Source organism: Tenrec ecaudatus, unplaced genomic scaffold (genome assembly GCF_050624435.1).
Source record: "Tenrec ecaudatus isolate mTenEca1 unplaced genomic scaffold, mTenEca1.hap1 Scaffold_287, whole genome shotgun sequence".
In the NCBI taxonomy this organism is placed as follows: Eukaryota; Metazoa; Chordata; class Mammalia; order Afrosoricida; family Tenrecidae; genus Tenrec; species Tenrec ecaudatus.
The window spans coordinates 134,567-151,818 of NW_027459011.1; the positions used below are offsets into that span (position 1 = coordinate 134,567).

Below are 17,252 nucleotides of genomic sequence, written 5' to 3' on the forward strand. Positions count from 1 at the left end.
GACTCATGTCTTCAGCTTCATGGTCCCAGCTTCATTTTGACTGAAGATAACAAGCTCCTCCAAAATCTCTATTATGTTTGGCCTTACATTTTATAATTTCACTTTGGTCAGGGTATACATAACATACAAAGTCAACAACAAAAAAACAAACTCACATCAATGAATTCCTTGAGATAATGTCACAATGAAGTAAATAATCTTGCCCTCAGGTAGAGTACATTGGAGAGTGGATTACCTCTACCCTCTATACAGTCAAGGCATTATAGAGCAGTCCCTTAGCGGATTGAGTGTGTGTCCTTGACAGATAGTACAGTACTCGAGGTTGCATACACAAAAGTTGTAACCTAGCCATCTTTCCCAGACTGCCTTGTTTGGAAGGGCTAATCTTCTAAGCATGTGTTGACATTTTGCTCCTCTTTGGGCTTCTATAATCCCCCATTCTATTGTGATTAATGAACTTTCAGTTACTCATGAATTTGAAAGTCTCCTGTATTCTGTGTCTTAGTGATGTAACAACCTGACTGTGAATATTTAATGCTCTTATGACTTTGTGCTAATAGCATTCCTCATCCACATTATGTATCTGTGGTTTTGTGTCATCTTTTTGTCCTTATGGCTGAGTAAATGCAGTCCTTAATTTATATTTGGGACTGGAGTATCTTTTGTACTCTAAAACATTTTCCACAGACGTACTTGATTTTACTTCAGTGAATTACATTGGTATAAGCCTATATGTATAGCAGCCATTTGTGGTTTTTACAAAGGTATATGTGATTTCCAAATTTCTATCAGAAGGACCCCGTTTTCCAACTGCTTTTCTTTCCTCTGTTTCCTAATCTCTCATTCCACTTACCAATAATTATCTATGCTACTTGACTGCATGGTAGGTCAATTTCATACTGAAGTGGTTGGAAGAATTCTTTAATTTCTTCATTAGTGATTGGTGGGTAAATTTGACTCTTCACTGTATTGGCAAGATTTTCTTGTATTTGCACAGATATTCCATCACAGGGAGCATTGTGGTTCAATATAGTTCTCAACATTTCCATTTGATGAGTGAACAGTCATTCCTCTTGTATTTGTCTATCCCGCGTAGTAAGCCATCTGATTATTTGATTCAATAAGCAACCACCATATTTCTGACTGTACATTTTTCTCACAGCCATCCTAATAGACCTTGGGATGCAATCATCACACACATAGGTAGCTAATGTCATTTCTTCTTTACCATGTTTCCTAACTCATAACCTCTGCTTCTGTGTTTCTGTCATTTTTAAGACATTCATGTTTGTGATGCATATGGGATTGTTTTGGATTAGGTTCATGAGGATGAAGTTATCTTTGGTATGATAATGTGGACATTTGGAGGCCAAGATTACAGGATGCATCTGACATCAACAGCTTTACCCCAATCCACCCTTGCTAGCTTAATTTCTCTCTTCTACACAATATGAGAATAGAGGCCAGCAGACAGATAGGATTCTAGTACCCTCATATAATAACAGGCAGGAGCAAAGCATGTTCTTGGAAACCAAGACCTCTGCCCTTGGAATCTTCTAGACCCAGTGAAACTTGGATGCCAAGATTCATGAAGATCTCCAGAAATACAGGCACTCTTGACTGTTGAAAAGAGACCCATCATACTAGATCCATTCAAGGATGCCACATTGTGTCATGTAAAATGAAGTAAATCAAGCCCCATTTCATTTAGTCCTATTCCCCTCATTGCCATCCTGTAGAATAAATTTTAACTGCTCTCGAAGTCACTCAAGGTTATATATCATTGGTTTCTTCACTTCTTGTCCCTAGTTTGAGGCCCCTTCTTAGAAAAACAGAAAACTTACACCCTTGCTGGTAATTGAAAACTTTTGTAATAAAGCCTATAGTCCCCAATGATGTATAAAAATAGCTTATTGTCACTGTCAATGCTGATGAATGGCAACCATGTAGGACAGAGTATACTGCCCTTATGGGTTTCCAAGATTGTACTTTTTTTTGACACTTTAAGGTCTTTATTGATGCAAACCTGAGCACAGTCAGGTGGGTGGGGTCTATCAAGGAAGTGGGGTGGGCCAGGCCTGTCTCCATGATCACAAGGTTGTCTTGGGCATGCAGGATGGTCACCAACTGAGGACTCTGGGGAAGTACTTGCCAATGAGCCCCTGGTAATAGGGGTGCAGTATGTCCACATCAGGCAGGTCTGGGCATTTGATGTAGAGTTCAAACTTGTTGAACTCCTGAACCCGGGGCGGCATGTTCAGAGCTACACAACTGCCGGTAGTCACTACCGGTGTGCCACGCATAGAAGGAGTGGAACTAGAGGAAATTTGTTGAACTTCATCACTTGGTACATATACTCATCATGGCCCCAGTACATGAGGACATTCCCCAGGCTGCAGTGAGGCTGGTACATCCCAAGCTCAGAGCTGTATAGAGGATCCCTGAGGCCTGGATTGTCCTGGAAAGTTGAGTCGCAGAAGACCACAGAGGCCTGGGGCCAGCAGCCCACAGGATAGGTGTTTCTAACTACGGCCCACTGGGGCTCCTTGGCCAGGGGCAGCAACTTCCCCAGATTATGCAGCATCCCCACCAGGTACAACCAGTCCTTGTGGGGATGTGCCCTCCGGATGCCCTCCACAGTCTGGAAGGCATGGAAGGAGGTAGGGACGTCCACATCCGGATCCGACTCATCCACCAGCTGGTCCAGCAGGTCTATGGCCTCCAGGACTGTCATCTTGGAGGAGCAGGTTCCGGAGTGGGCGTGCTTCCCTCTGATGAAGTCCACCACCTGCTGTGTGTGCATGAGTCTATAGCTGGCAAAGACGAGGTCCAGGAGCTGGCCACAAGTGTAGTTTCAGAAGATGGCCTTCCCCTTGCCCATTCTGGGCTCCATCTTCAGCTGGCCAACCATTGTGGGTTCCGGGAACTCTTCAAGAGTATGGAGCCAGAGAGAAACAGTGTATCCCACAACAGACCTAGCCAGTCTTATGTAATCATCCAAGACTGCAATACTTAATGGGAGTAGTAAGCCCCATCTTTCTCCCCTCTAAAAAACATTGGTATCACTTTTACACTGAATGGACATTTCCATTTTGCTTCAGTGGGCAGTATCATGTACCTTGGGAAACACTGCTGTATGTCTCTAGGGGAGCCGACTGTTATCTCTCTGAATCGCAGAAGCTGGTGGTTTTGAAGCCTCCAACTCATGATAAATGGAGGAATAAGTCCACACTGGAGCACAGCTCCAACACTGACATCCTTACATGCCTGCCACACTACAGATAACCTCGACCCCAGCAAGTTGATACACATAATGAAGAATTACACAAAGAGAAGATGTAAGACACACCAAGTCCCTGAATAGGTATTGAGGTGTTAAAGAGATTGAGGGTAAACAGGACACCCTAATCTGGTTACTCTGTTTATATTGAGTAGAGCAACTATATCCATATGTTCATAATGCAAAATAGAGTGACCTCAATTCACAATGGCCTCAAGGAGAGCCAAGTTTAAGGACCCAGGCCTTCAACTTCTTGGCCCCTCCAAACTTAGCTTCTCAGGACCATTTAGAGCAGTGGTTCTCAATCTTCTTAATACCATGACCATTTAATACAGTTCCCCCAACCATACAATTATTTCCATTGCTACTTTATAACTATAATTTTACTACTGTTATGAATCAGGCGACCCCTGTGAATGTGTCGTTTTACCCCCAAAGGGGTGGCAATCCACAGGGTGAGACCCACTAATGTAGACAGTTTTCATGTTACTGCATATTTCAGCTCACAGTTGCAGAGGCTGACAAGGCTCAGATTCCTGTCCTGACTCTTATCCTAGATCAAGTATATCCAGTGGCTGATGAATGCAAGATGGGAGGTAAGATGGCAGACTTCTTTCTCAAGCAAATTGAGACCGACAACTTCCAGAAACACAATTACAGGATTTTGTCTCAAGTCCCCAAACCTTCAGGTCAGATGAAGTGTCCAGGTCCAGAACAAAGCTAAAGACCATTCAGAGAATCCTTTTAAATGATAAGACCACACCCACAAGGAAGCTATCTTCCTCCTCATTGGCTGCTCACAGTAGGTCTCATCATGAAAGAGATGGCATTCTATGAACTCTTATCAACCAGGCGGATTCCATCATCATGAACCAATGCCTTAGAATCCTGACTCAGCCATGATACACAAAGTTTCAGTCATCACACCTTACTGTGATTCAAAGAATATAAAAAATTGTGAGGAATGTGTTGGAGGGTGAGAGTGAATTAAGCAATTGGTTAAGAATTGACTTTATCACCCAGATGCTCATATATGAAATCTGGTTCAGTCATTGTGGATATTTATCTGTGTAGCTCATTTTCCATAGTTCAAGCTTATACCCTCTGTGCCTCTTCAAACTTATGAAAAAGAGTAGAAGTCCCACTTAGGACTTCTAAGTCCCTCTTTGGACTGGCCATCTTTCCAGGAGTGGATGACCTCATCAAGCCCCACCAATCAACTGATAGGTTTGAATATGTGGTCTCTCTAGCAGAGAAAGATAAAACTCACCTCCCTTTAAAAGTTAGAGCATTGGAAGTCCTAGAGAGGTCTTCTTAGTCCCGTGTGGTAGATGTAAGTCATTAAAGAACACAAAGACGAGTGTTTAATTTCTGCTATAGATTATGAATATACTCTGACACTTATATAATGGTCCAACAGGGAAGAGCTTATGTGGTAAACCAATAATTTGTCACAAATGTAGTTGATTCTTCATAGGTGTCACTGAGTCAGTTCTAGCTCATAGCAAACCTGTGTCTAACAAAAAGGGACATGACTCAGTCCTTTGCCATTCTGACAATGTTCTCATGTTTGAGCCCATTTTTTGCAGCTCCTGCATCAGTCCATCTCATTGAGGAGATTTCTTTATCATTCACTTGCCCTAATTTCCCCAATGTGATGTCTTTCTTTAGGGACTGGTCTCTCCTGATAACATGTGCAAAGTACATAAGCAAAATATCGCCATCTTTGCCTTTAAGGAGCACTGTAGCCATGTTTCTTCAATGGCACATTTGTTTTAACTTTTGGCAGTCCATGGTACTTTTAATGTTCTTTTGCCTTTACTATATTCTAATACGTTGATTCTTCTTCAGTCTTCCTTTGTATGCATTGAAGAATGTTCAACTTTCACATTCACTTTTCACAGGCAATTGAAAATACTAAGGCTGTACATTTATTCAATTACCTTTTCTTAATTGTGTTTTAAATATATTATCCTGGGCTGAATCAATGACACTATAAACAAAATTACCTTATGCTTCAAAGAGATGATTGATAAAGTTATCTGCCATAAAATAACAAGATGTCTCTAAGGTGAACCAGAGGTGAATAGAATAAACAGAGTAAGGGATGGATGTGGAGCTCATAATTAACCCAAGCTACATTCTAAGAACAGTTAATTCTTACAAAATTCCCTTTTGAAGGAAATACAGAAGATGTAGTTGCTACAGCAAAGTGTGGTGAAGAAATTAGATGGTATCTATCAGAAACAATAGTGTCTCGAATCTTAAGTCTTGTTTTCAAACAAGCAGTGATCTAAGTGTACAATCAACTAAGCCCACATGGAAGAATAACATCAACATATGTGATCCAAGGATTGTCAATAGTAACATCCAATTCTGCAGCAGAGAATGGTATCAGAGCTCAATTTTTTTCCTAATAACCATTGTCTGTGCCTCTTTTTAAAATCATTTTATTAGGGGCTCATACAACTCTTATCAAAACCCACACGTGCATCAATTGTGTAAAGCACATTTTTACATTCATTGCCCTCAGTATTCTCAAAATATTAACTCTTCACCTAAGCCCCTGGCATCAGTCCCTCATTTATCCCCTCCCTCACCACTCCCTCATGACCCCTTGATAATTTAGAAATCACTATTTTGTCATATTTTGCACGGTCCAACGTCTCTCTTCACGCATGTTTCTGTTGTCCGTCCCCATAGGAGGAGGTTATATGTAGATCCTTATAATTGGTTCCCCCTTCCCAACCCACCCTGCCTCCACCCTCTCAGTATCACCACTCACACCACTGGTCCTGAAGGGAATAATCTACCCTGGATTCCCTGTGTTTCCAGTTCCTATTTGTAACAGTGTACACCCTCTGTTCTAGCCAGATATGTAAGGTAGAATTGGGATCATGATAGAGTGTTTGGGGGTCTGGGGATCATTTAGGAACTATGCTCCATTGTTGCTGCACGACATCCTGTCTGGTTCATCTCCTCCCTGAGACAATGTAAGGGGTTGTCCAGTGGCCTACAAATGGGCTTTGGGTCTCCAGTCTGCACTCCTCCCCTCCCCCCGGCATTCACAGTGATATGATTTTTTTTGTTCTGATGATGCCTGATAACTGACCCCTTCAACACCTCATGATCGTACAGGTTAGTGTGTTTCTTCTATGTGGGCTTTGTTGCTTCTGAGCTAGATGGCTGCTTGTTTACCTTCAAGCTTTATGACCCCAGACACTATATCTTTTGATCGCCAGGCACCATCAGTTTTCTTTACCACATATGCTTATGCACCCATTTGTCTTCAGTGATCATATCATGGAGGTGAGCACAGAATGATATGATTTTTTATTCTTTGATGCCTGATAACTGATCCATTCGGCACCTCATGATCACGCAGACTGGTGTGCTTCTTCTATGTGGGCTTTGTTGCTTCTGAGCTAGATGGCTGCTTATTTACCTTCAAGCCTTTAAGACCCCAGCCGCTGTATCTTTTGATAGCTGTGCACCATCAGCTTTCTTCATCACATTCACTTATTCACCCGCTTTGTGTTCAGTGATTGTGTCGAAAGGGTGAGGATCATTGAATGTTAGTTTAATAGAACAAAATATTCTTGCATTGAGGGAGTATTTGAGTGGAGACCCAATGTCCATCTGCTACCTTAATACTAAACCTATACATATATGCACAGAGATGTATTTCACCATTATCATATATAAATGTATATATAAATATTTACATGCCTTTATTTAGACCTCTATAAATGCCCTTTGCCTCCTAGCTCTTTCCTCTATTTCCTTTGACTTTCCTCTTGTCCGACTATCATGCTCAGTCTTCATTTGGGTTTCAGTAATTCCTCTTGGTTGCATTACCCTTGACCACGCCCTAACAAGTTTTTAAACACTGATTTTAAGAAGGCCATGGATGACAGTCAAAGACCAAAACACATTTGCAGGATTTATACATGCAATAAGTCTCTGTGATTTCTGTCTGACCATAATTAAGGTATAGGAATAACCTGGCTATCAATCAGAGATGATAATAGTAGATTGAAATAAAAACTCTGACTTGAATAATTAAAAACATTATTTGCTCTCCCTTTCAGTACTCTTTGATCTTAATCTTGTTTTTCTATACTTTCTGTTTTTGCTTTTTGAATTGCAGTTTGTCCTTGTTGCTGTTATAGTTAGCAGCCATCTTGACTCTTTTATATATTTTTCTATGTAGTTTTGCTATATAGAACCCAGGGTGGGTGACTCTGTAGAAACTATAACTACATTAGGGGTCCTGGAAGGCACAACATGGAATGTGGGAGCTAGTGGGGAGTTGATATCAAATAAAAGAAGGAAGAAAATGCTTGAAGCTGATTGTGATAGTCACATGATATGACAACTATTGAATGATGTGTCTGGATTATGTCCTAATAAAAGAGTTTGAGGGGGTAAACAAGAAACAGAAAATAACAAATCTCTGGCAGGTGTACCTTATGATCCTCAAGGTAACATCCTTTTATTCAACACTTTCAAGAAGTCTTATGCAGCAGATTCATCCAATCCAATGGTTCACTTGATTTCTTGACTTTTGCTTCTGTTGTGGTTTGAAATGAATGACAGCCACTATAATGTTACGATAATTTAAAAGAGTCTTTATTCGGTTATAACCGGACTGCTAGAATTTAAAAGCGATTCTTTGATTGGAGTCCCGAGTAGACATTTCAGTCCATCTATAAAGGCAAAAACTCATTTATCATTTGTCTAGGACTTATGCAAGCATGGACAGAAGCAGAAAGCAATATTAATGTTATTATTCTTTAAAGCTAGTGAGCATTACACAGTATAGCACTGATTATAACATTCTGTTTAATAACATAAAAATAGGAATCTACTGGTTACAACATTAAAAGCAAAAATATTATTAATTACAATGTTCTGATCTGGAGAACATGAGTGCATTCCAAAATTATTCTCTAGTGGGACTTTCCCAGATGAGAGGGGAACGGAGCAGGTCATCCAGCAGTCAAAAGATGGCATATCAGTGGCTAACACTAGTATGTCTCACTTCCATGAGCACTTATTGTGCATGCCAGCCAGATGAAATTATTGACAATACCAATATATTATTGATTTCTCATTATATTACTTATTAGTCCACTTATGAGGAGTTTGGTCTTCTTTATAATGAGTTGTAGTCCATGCTGAAGGCTGCAGTATTTGACCTTTATCAGCAAATGTTTCAAGCCAATCTTCAATCAAGCAAGGTTTTGTCACTTGCATATGGAAGGTTGTTAATATGATTTTTTCCCAAACCTGATGCCACGTTTTCCTTCAAAAAATTCCAGCATCTCAGATTACTTTGTCAGAATATACATTTAATAAGTATGGGGAGAGGATAAAATCCTATCACATTTGTTGGGAGCCGATAGCCATTAAGACTCTGGCCTCAGACACGTAGGAGAAACTTGGCCGCTTTCTAACAGCAAGGCTTTGTTTCCTGCCCAACTTCGCCCCCACATTCCAAACTACGTGCTCAGTAGCATGAGAAATTGCGATAACTGACCTTGTTGCCATTAGTCAAAGTACTGAGCACCCATTGAACTGCAGATATACCATATTAGGAACATCGTGATAAGTTCACCCGGTAAGCCTTGATTTGCATGCGGACGTCGCCACGGACGTCTTTGAGTACTGTTGCGCACCCTTTGTACCTTATTGGGAACATGTGGCTGATTAGTTGTTGTACAGTGTGCGGTTGTTACACAGTGTCCTTCATTGGAATATGTGCCTCCCACTTCCTTCTCTGTTGTGAATATATACCCAGAGTTTTGGCAAAATAAACGGGCTTGATCAGCACTTGTCTTGCCCCACGTCTCTGTGTCTTTTTGCCATCCAGGTTCGTTGCCTCTCCAGGTCACCGCGTGAGGGTCTCGCTGGACGAGACCCTAACACACATTGGAAAAGAACTAAAACCCGAGAAATAAAATCATCAGCATACAGACAACTGATCTTTGACAAGGACCAAAAGATATCAAATGGGAAGCAGATGCCCTCTTCAACAAGTGGTGCTGGAAAGAATGGATATCTACCTGCAGAAAGATGAAGCAAGACCCTTATCTCACTCCGCGCACAAGATTAAACTCAAGGTGGATCACAGACCTTGTGGTAAAACCCCAAACTATTAGGACAATCAATGAGGGAATTGCGACCAACCTGAGAACTTTGGTGCAGGGAATATCTAGGCTATCGGATATAGGTAAGCACACAAATACAGTTGAGTCACTAATTGGCAAGAGGGGTATACCGAAGATAAAATGCCTGTGTACATCGAATGAATTCAGCAAGAGAGTAATGAGAGTGCTGACAGACTGGGAAAATATCTTTAGTAATGACACATCAGACAAACGCCTTATTAAAATTTATAATACTCTCCTTGCTTAAAAAAAAAACCTTTTATTAAATTGGAACTCTATGATGCTCACTCTCCTGACACAACGGCTGGAGCCAAAGTGGGTGAACAAGTAAATGTGGTGAAGAAAGCTGATGGTGCCCGGCTATCAAAAGAGATAGTGACTGGGGTCTTAAAGGCTTGAAGATAAACAAGCGGCCATCTAGCTCAGAAGCAACAAAGTCCACATGGAAGAACACACCAGCCTGTGTGATCGAATGGTCCCAAAGGGATCAGTTACCAGGCATCAAAGAACAAAAAATCATATCATTGACTGCACATCTCCATGATAGGATCGCTGAAGACAAATGGGTGCACAAGCAAATGTGGTGAAGAAAGCTGATGGTGCCCGGCTATCAAAAGAGATAGTGTCTGGGGTCTTAAAGGCTTGAAGGTGAACAAGCGGCCATCTCGCTCAGAAACAAATAAGCCCACATGGAAGAAGCACACCAGCCAGTGCGATCACGAGGTGCCCAAGGGCGCAGATATAAGGCATCATGCAAAAAAAAAAAAGATATAAGTGTGTGTATGTATGTGTATATATGTGTATATGTATATATGTATGTGTATATATATTATATTAAATGAAGGGGGAAGTGCAGAGTGGAGACCCAAGGCCCAAGTGTCGGCCAATGGAGATCCCCTCATAGAGGGGCTTAGGAGAGGAGATGGGTTAATTAGGGTGTGAGGTAGTATCGATGAAGAACACAGCTTTCCCCCAGATCCTGGATGCTTCCTCCCCCCAACTACCATGATCCGAATTCTACCTTGCAGGGCTGGATAGGACAGAGGCTGTACACTGGTACATATGAGGGTTGGAGGTACAGGGAATCCAGGGTGGATGATACCTTCAGGACCAAGGGCGTGAGGGACGATGCTGGGAGAGTGGAGGGTGAGTGGGTTGGAAAGGGGGAACTGATTACAAGGAGCCACATGTGACCTCTTCCCTGGGAGAGGGACAGCAGAGAAGGGGGGAAGGGAGACCCCGAATAGGGCAAGATATGACAAAATAACGAGGTATAAATTACCAAGGGCATATGAGGGAGGGGGGAAAGGGGAGGGAGGGGGGGGGAAAAAAGAGGACCTGATGCAAGGGGCTTAAGTGGAGAGCAAATGCCTTGAGAATGATTGGGGCAGGGAATGTATGGATGTGCTTTATACAATTGATGTATGTATATGTATGGATTGTGGTAAGAGTTGTTGGAGTCCCTAATAAAATGTAAAAGAAGAAAAGAGAAAAAAATGATTAGGGCAAAGACTGTACAGATGTGCTTTATACAATTGATGTATGTATATGTATGAACTGTGAAAAGAATTGTATCAGCCCCAATAAATTGTTAAAAAAAAACACCTAATTACCCACTGAGGAGATGGGCAAAGGACCTGAACAGAAATTTCACAAGGGCAGAAATCTGAATACCCAGTAAATATGAGAAAATGTTCCTGATCATTAGCCATCAGAGAAATACCAATTAGAACAACTGTGAGATACCACCTAACACCCTCAAAGATAGCCAGAATTCTATCAATTCACAAAATCAGAGAGTAACAAGTGTTGGAGTGGCTGTGGTGAGATGTGAACATTGGTCCACTGCTGGTGGACTTGTATGTATGTACAGCCATTATGGAATTAGATTTGGTGAAGTGTAAAAGAGATGGAAATCAAGCTACCATAGGACCTAGCAATTCCCCTATTTGGCATATCCTCAGAAGAGGCAATAAATGAACCACAGTCAGATATCTGTGCCCCAATGCTCATCATGGCGTAGTTCACAATCGCACGAAGTTGGAAACAACCCAAATTTCCATCAACAGATGAATGGATTCAAAAACTGTGGTACATGCATACACTGGAGTACTACACATGCCTGAAAAGCAGTGATGAATGCATGAAGCACATTGCCGCATGGGAAAAATTGGAGGAAATTATGTGAAGTGAAATAAGCAAAGGGTAAAAGGAGAAGTAAACCATAAGTCCACTTAAGTAAGCTTAAAAGGCAAAAGAGATATAGGGGGAAAGTTACTATATGAATACATTCCTGGGGTGAAGTCCAGGTTAGTATGGCAGGGGCCAGACCCAATCCAGGGATACATATGACAGTCAATGAAAAAGGGGGGGGAAAGCAAGAAAAGTGGGGGGAGGCATGGGTAGTAGGGGAACAGGGCACTAATACATCCAAGGGGAGGGTATTGTTTAAATCTCCACAGGAGTGAGAGAGAGGGACCAGACCTCAACCTGGTGTGCCAAGACATGAATTCAACATACTGGCATGATGCAGCAGTCCAATAGAGAGGTCTTCAGGGGAAGCCCCAATCCCAGCTACATGTCCAGCCTCCCTGCCTGAAGAATCATCAGTCTGATGGTTCCCAGGGTGACTGATGGAGAGCACTGAAGGAAAATGGACTACAAAGGACAACACTGAAGCTACAGCTCTGGGAGAGGGGCACTTCTGAACAGAGCACATGGGAGCAAACTATGAGTTAAAGAGAGAGTAGAACACACCCCTGGTCCACCAAGCCCAAGGATGATATTCCTGCTGGGAGCAGCCAATGCACAGAGAGGACCATAGGGCTGGCCTCAGCACGAGACACGATTTCCATCAGTGACCCATAGCGCTACAGGGCATAACACCGAAGACACGGTGTGAGAATTGTCTCCAATCTGACCCCACCACACCGGGCAGAAACACTAAGGGTGTTTGACAGAGCAACAAGGGGAGTAAAGCAATGAAGTCCCTGAGGAATCCCAAAAATGGACTTTGGAGCCAGGGTGTAACATCCCATGAGACTCGACTGGCAAACACTCATAATAGACAACAAACAAACCGGGAACTATTTATAGACTTTTCTTTTTTGCTGTTGGTTTGTTTTGTTGTTTTCTTTTTGTGCTTAATATTGTTCTTGCATGTCTATATAGATAAGGTAGGCGGGGTAAACAATCCTGAGGAGAAAATAACAGGACTGATGGTTCCGGAAGGGACACAGGAGATGGGGAGGCAGGGGAAAGAAAGGGGGGAGCCAACAAAAGCAGGATAGGAGAGCAACAAGTGATGTAAACTTGATGGTGAGGAAGGCGCAGGAGGCCTGATGGCGTTTGATCAAGTGCAATGTATCCACGAGGAATTACTGAAAACCAAATGAAGGTTGAAAATGATAGTGGGACAAGAGGAAAGTAAAAGGAAATAGGGAAAAGAACTAGGAGGTAAAGGACACGTAGAGAGGTCTAAATAGAGGTATGTATTTATATATAATGATCAGTAAATAGATCTATTCAAGTACTCCCTCAATGCAAAAATAGTTTGTTCTAATAACTTGCCATTCTTTGGTGCTCACCTTCCTGACTCAATCACTGAAGGCAAAATGGGCACATTAAAAAATGTGATGAAGAAAGCTGATGCTGCCCAGATATCAAAAGATATAGCATCTAGTGTCAGGAAGGCTTGAAAATTTAAAAAGCGTCAATTTAGCTGAGAAGGAATAAAGACCACATGGAAGAAGCACACCAGCCTGTGTGATCATGTTGTGTCAATGGGATCAACTATCAGGCATCAAAGACCCAGAACAAAAAACCATATCACTGTGAAACCCAAGGCCATCTGTAGACAATTTGACACCCCCTCACAGAAGGGTCACAAGTAAGAGATGAGCCAGTCAGGGTGAAATATAGTACCAATGAAACATACTACTTTCCTCTAGTTATTCAGTGCTTCTTCTCCTCCTCCCCATTATCATGACCCCAATTCTAGCTTACAAATGCAGCTAGACAAGAGCATGTACACGATACAGATAAGAGCTGGAAACACAGGGATCCAGGGCAGATAACCCCTTAGGACCCATAATGATGGTAGCTATACCAGGAGGGGAAGGGGAAGGTGGGAGTAGAAAGGGGAAAGCGATCACAGTGATCTACATGTAAACCTCTCCCAGGAGGAGGACCAACAGAAAAGTGGGTGAAGGGAGACAGCGGTTGGTGCAAGTCATGCAAAAAGTAATAATTTATAAATAATCAAGGTTTCATGAGGGAAGGAGGGTGGGGAAAGGAGAAATGAGAAGCTGATACCAAGGGTTCCAGTAGAAAGAAAATATTTTGAAAATGAAGATGGCAACATATGCACAAATGGGCTTGACACGATGGATGTATGTATGGATTATCTTTAAGCTGTAAGAACTGCCAATAAAGTTATTTTTAAAAATTCTTGTAACATACTTTCTTGATTTTAAACCATTCCGTATTCCCTTGTTCTGTTTGCACAGCAGCCTCTTGATCCACGGACAGGTTCCTCTTGGGTGCAATGGAGTGTTCTCTAATGCCCATTCTTCCCAAGGCCATCCAGAGTTTGTTCTAAACCACACTGCTCCTGTGTTGTAGGTAGCTGAAATTTATTGTTTCCTAACCTCCCACTGATGTGTATATCTGAAAAATTGGGTATGTCCTAGAAGTGATGGTGGATTTCAGCTGAAATCTGCTCAACCTCAAACGGCATTCTCATTACTTGGGCCAGATGGTTTCTCTGAGATGTCTCAGATTCTCTGGAAATATCTTGGACTTGACACATTTCTTTAGGGACCTGGAAGATGAAAACTAAGACTCTAAATGTGAAATAGAGACAAGGACCTTGCCTCAGGGACAGCAAACAGATAATGCCATCCCTTACAGCCAGTCATGTAAAACTTTATCTTTCTACCCACCAAAATTGGAAGAATAGACATTTTTTGCATGTGAAAGCATTATATATGTTGTATTTATTTCTTGAATAATGAGCATAAGTAACATTAGATATGCAAGTCTGTTTTTGCGTGAATTGAGTGTGTTCTATATTGGATTTTGAAGATATGGATTTATTGCTCTATTCAATATAAACAGGGCAAACAGATTCGGATGCATTTTCACCCTCTATCTCTTTCACATCTCAGTACCTTTTCCGGGTCCTCAGTGTGTTTTAATATCTTACTGATTTACAGAGATACATTAACTGTATCAACTTGCTGGGATCATAATTCTCAGTGGTGTGAAAGTTTTGTAATTGTGTCAATTTTGAAGTCTGGTCGAGTAGTGGGCAGAGTTTGTCTATTAATCCAGAGTTGACAGCTTCAAATTGAGTAGGTCTCTAATTGAGAAAGATAAGAAGTCTGCTCCTATAACGGCATAGTGCAGTGTTTACTGAAGTACCTGATACTGCCCCTTGAGGGGAAATGGAATGGTGCACGTGTATTTTATGGGAGAAATATGTGGTTCCCATAAGGAATTAGAAACTCAAGGGCAGTTCTACCCTGTCCTAAATAGTCACCATTAGTATGCTCCGACAAGGGGCAGTGAGATTTTTTTGTAATACTTTATTCTGGATTATGGGCTATAGTAAAAACGTTTCAATAGTCAGCAAGGATGTGGGTAATTTTTTCCATTTTCCTGCTAGGGGGCATGCAAAAGGGCCACTAAGTTTGGGAGCATATGATTGACAGCACTAGTTCTAGGGAACAGTTCTAATCTGTTCATAGGTTGGCTGTGAGGGAGAATGGACACCATATTACTGGGTTTTAGTTTATTTTACATTTCTGGTATAATGTGGCCTCAGAGAATGGATCAGTTGGGATGGGATCATGTATGATCATATTCCGTGGTAAAGGGATTCAGGCTATGATAGCAAATCCTTTATCCCTTCATAATCTTTTCTGACCTAGATGTCAGGGGATTTTCCTGAGGTGTGGCTCCAGAACATTTCATCTCTGATCTGATTACAGCAAGAAAGGAGACCTGGATCAGAGCTCTGTGGACTAGCAGTCTCTATGCAGTGAACCTCCCAGATTCAAGGTAATGCTGAAGCATACATCTATGGTGCTGTCTAGGGCAGATTAAGCCCACAGACATTGCAAGCAGACAAGGACCTTTCCCAGACACAACAGAATAAGAGAGCCTTATCCTATGACTGATGGGATATGTAACAAAAGATATGAAATTCTACCCACCTAATCTATAAGAAAGTTAATTTTGAATGAAAAAAAAACAGTTAATGATGCTTCCTTCATAAACACACTTAATAACTAAGGAAATGTGCTGGAATCTTCTCCAGATCAATAATCTAAACACATCTGGTTTGGGATGCAGTAATGGTTACTGTACTATAGAGAGATGGAGCTCTTTTCATTAGGTATTGGGCTTTTAATACACAGTCAAGGCAGAGTTGATTAGGTATTGGGTTATTAATCCCAAGGTCAGTGCTTTGAATTTACCAGCCAATACCCAGGGCAGATATGGGGTCATATACTCCTGGAATGATTTACAATATCATAAGACCAACAGTAGCCCTCATGGCAGAGTGGTTAACAGGTGGGCTGTGTACCCCGAGGTCTACAGTTCCCAACAGTCTGCTGTCCCAAGGGTGAAATACAATGCTATCTGAGCCTGTAAAGAATTACAGTCTCAGAATCCCACAGGCGTCATTCCTCCTATGAGGTTGTGTGGCCTGAGAACTGAATGGAAAGCAGTGAGTCTGAGTCTGCTTGTTAAGTCAAAGGGGAACTTCCCCTATTTTCTATAAAGCTGCTCTGAGTAGCAATAGGCATCATGGTAGTGAATTTGTGCTAAGGGCCAGAGCCAGAGTTGACTTTTCAAAATGTCAAAACCATATGGCGTATAAGAGATCCAGTTAGATGAAGCTATTTCTGGAAGGGTTTTGCTCGTTCCTCCTTCCCTTTCACACTTTTCTGTTATTGAAATCACTTGGGTTGGTGGCACAGTGGATAATGTTTAATGGCTGCGGTTTTATGCTGACTTGGCTGGGCCAGGATTCTCAGAAGTTTAGGAATTACGAATGAGCTTAGGTGACAGTGTTCGATATAATGCCATCACTTCCATGAAGAGATTTGCTGTCAGCAGCCAAGTAGTGGGAGGTGTTATCCTGTTGGGTGTGGTTTTCCCCGTATAAATTCAAGTACATTCTATCTGCAGCTTTTGTCCAGTTCTGGGGACTTCCTAGACGTGTGGATCTCCAGATGTGAGAGAGCATCTTGACATATTTCATATATAGCTTGGATTCATCAATCTGCACAGCCATGAGGAAGGAGCCTACCATCTGACCTTCCCTTCTTATTTCATTGTGCATTCGACCTAGTTGAGTCAAGAGAAGGGTCCAGACTGATATCTGAGCCTTGCCAGCCTCTACAACTGTGAATTGAAAAGGTGAGTAGTATGACTAGAAGGTTTCCTAACTATTTCTGACACAGGTGGCAGGATGGGAGAAAAACTGGACTTCCCAATCTAGTACAGTGCATAATCTTGAAACTCCACAAGAGAAATTCTCCCCTTTCCTATAGGATCTCTAGGAGTCAGCATTGACTCCAAACCTTCCAGGGAGTAAGGGTTCTGGGACGAAGGTTGTGGAGGGCTGGGCTCTCCCTGAGCTTTGAGCAGATGACTTATCATTCATAGTCCAGGATACCTTTTGGAGCAGATTGATCAGAATGAGCTCAGGGACTCACACAGTATTTTGGAGTTTTCCATGCAGAGTTTGTTGCTAAGTGAGGTTTCACTGATTGCCTCTCTGAAAT

General features: G+C 41.9%; 1 pseudogene; it reads right to left on the reverse strand.

Annotated features, from left to right (window-relative positions):
* Positions 1–2,120: 2,120 nt before the first annotated feature.
* Positions 2,121–17,252, reverse strand: part of LOC142436457 (inositol oxygenase-like) — a 58,633-nt pseudogene continuing 43,501 nt past the window's right edge.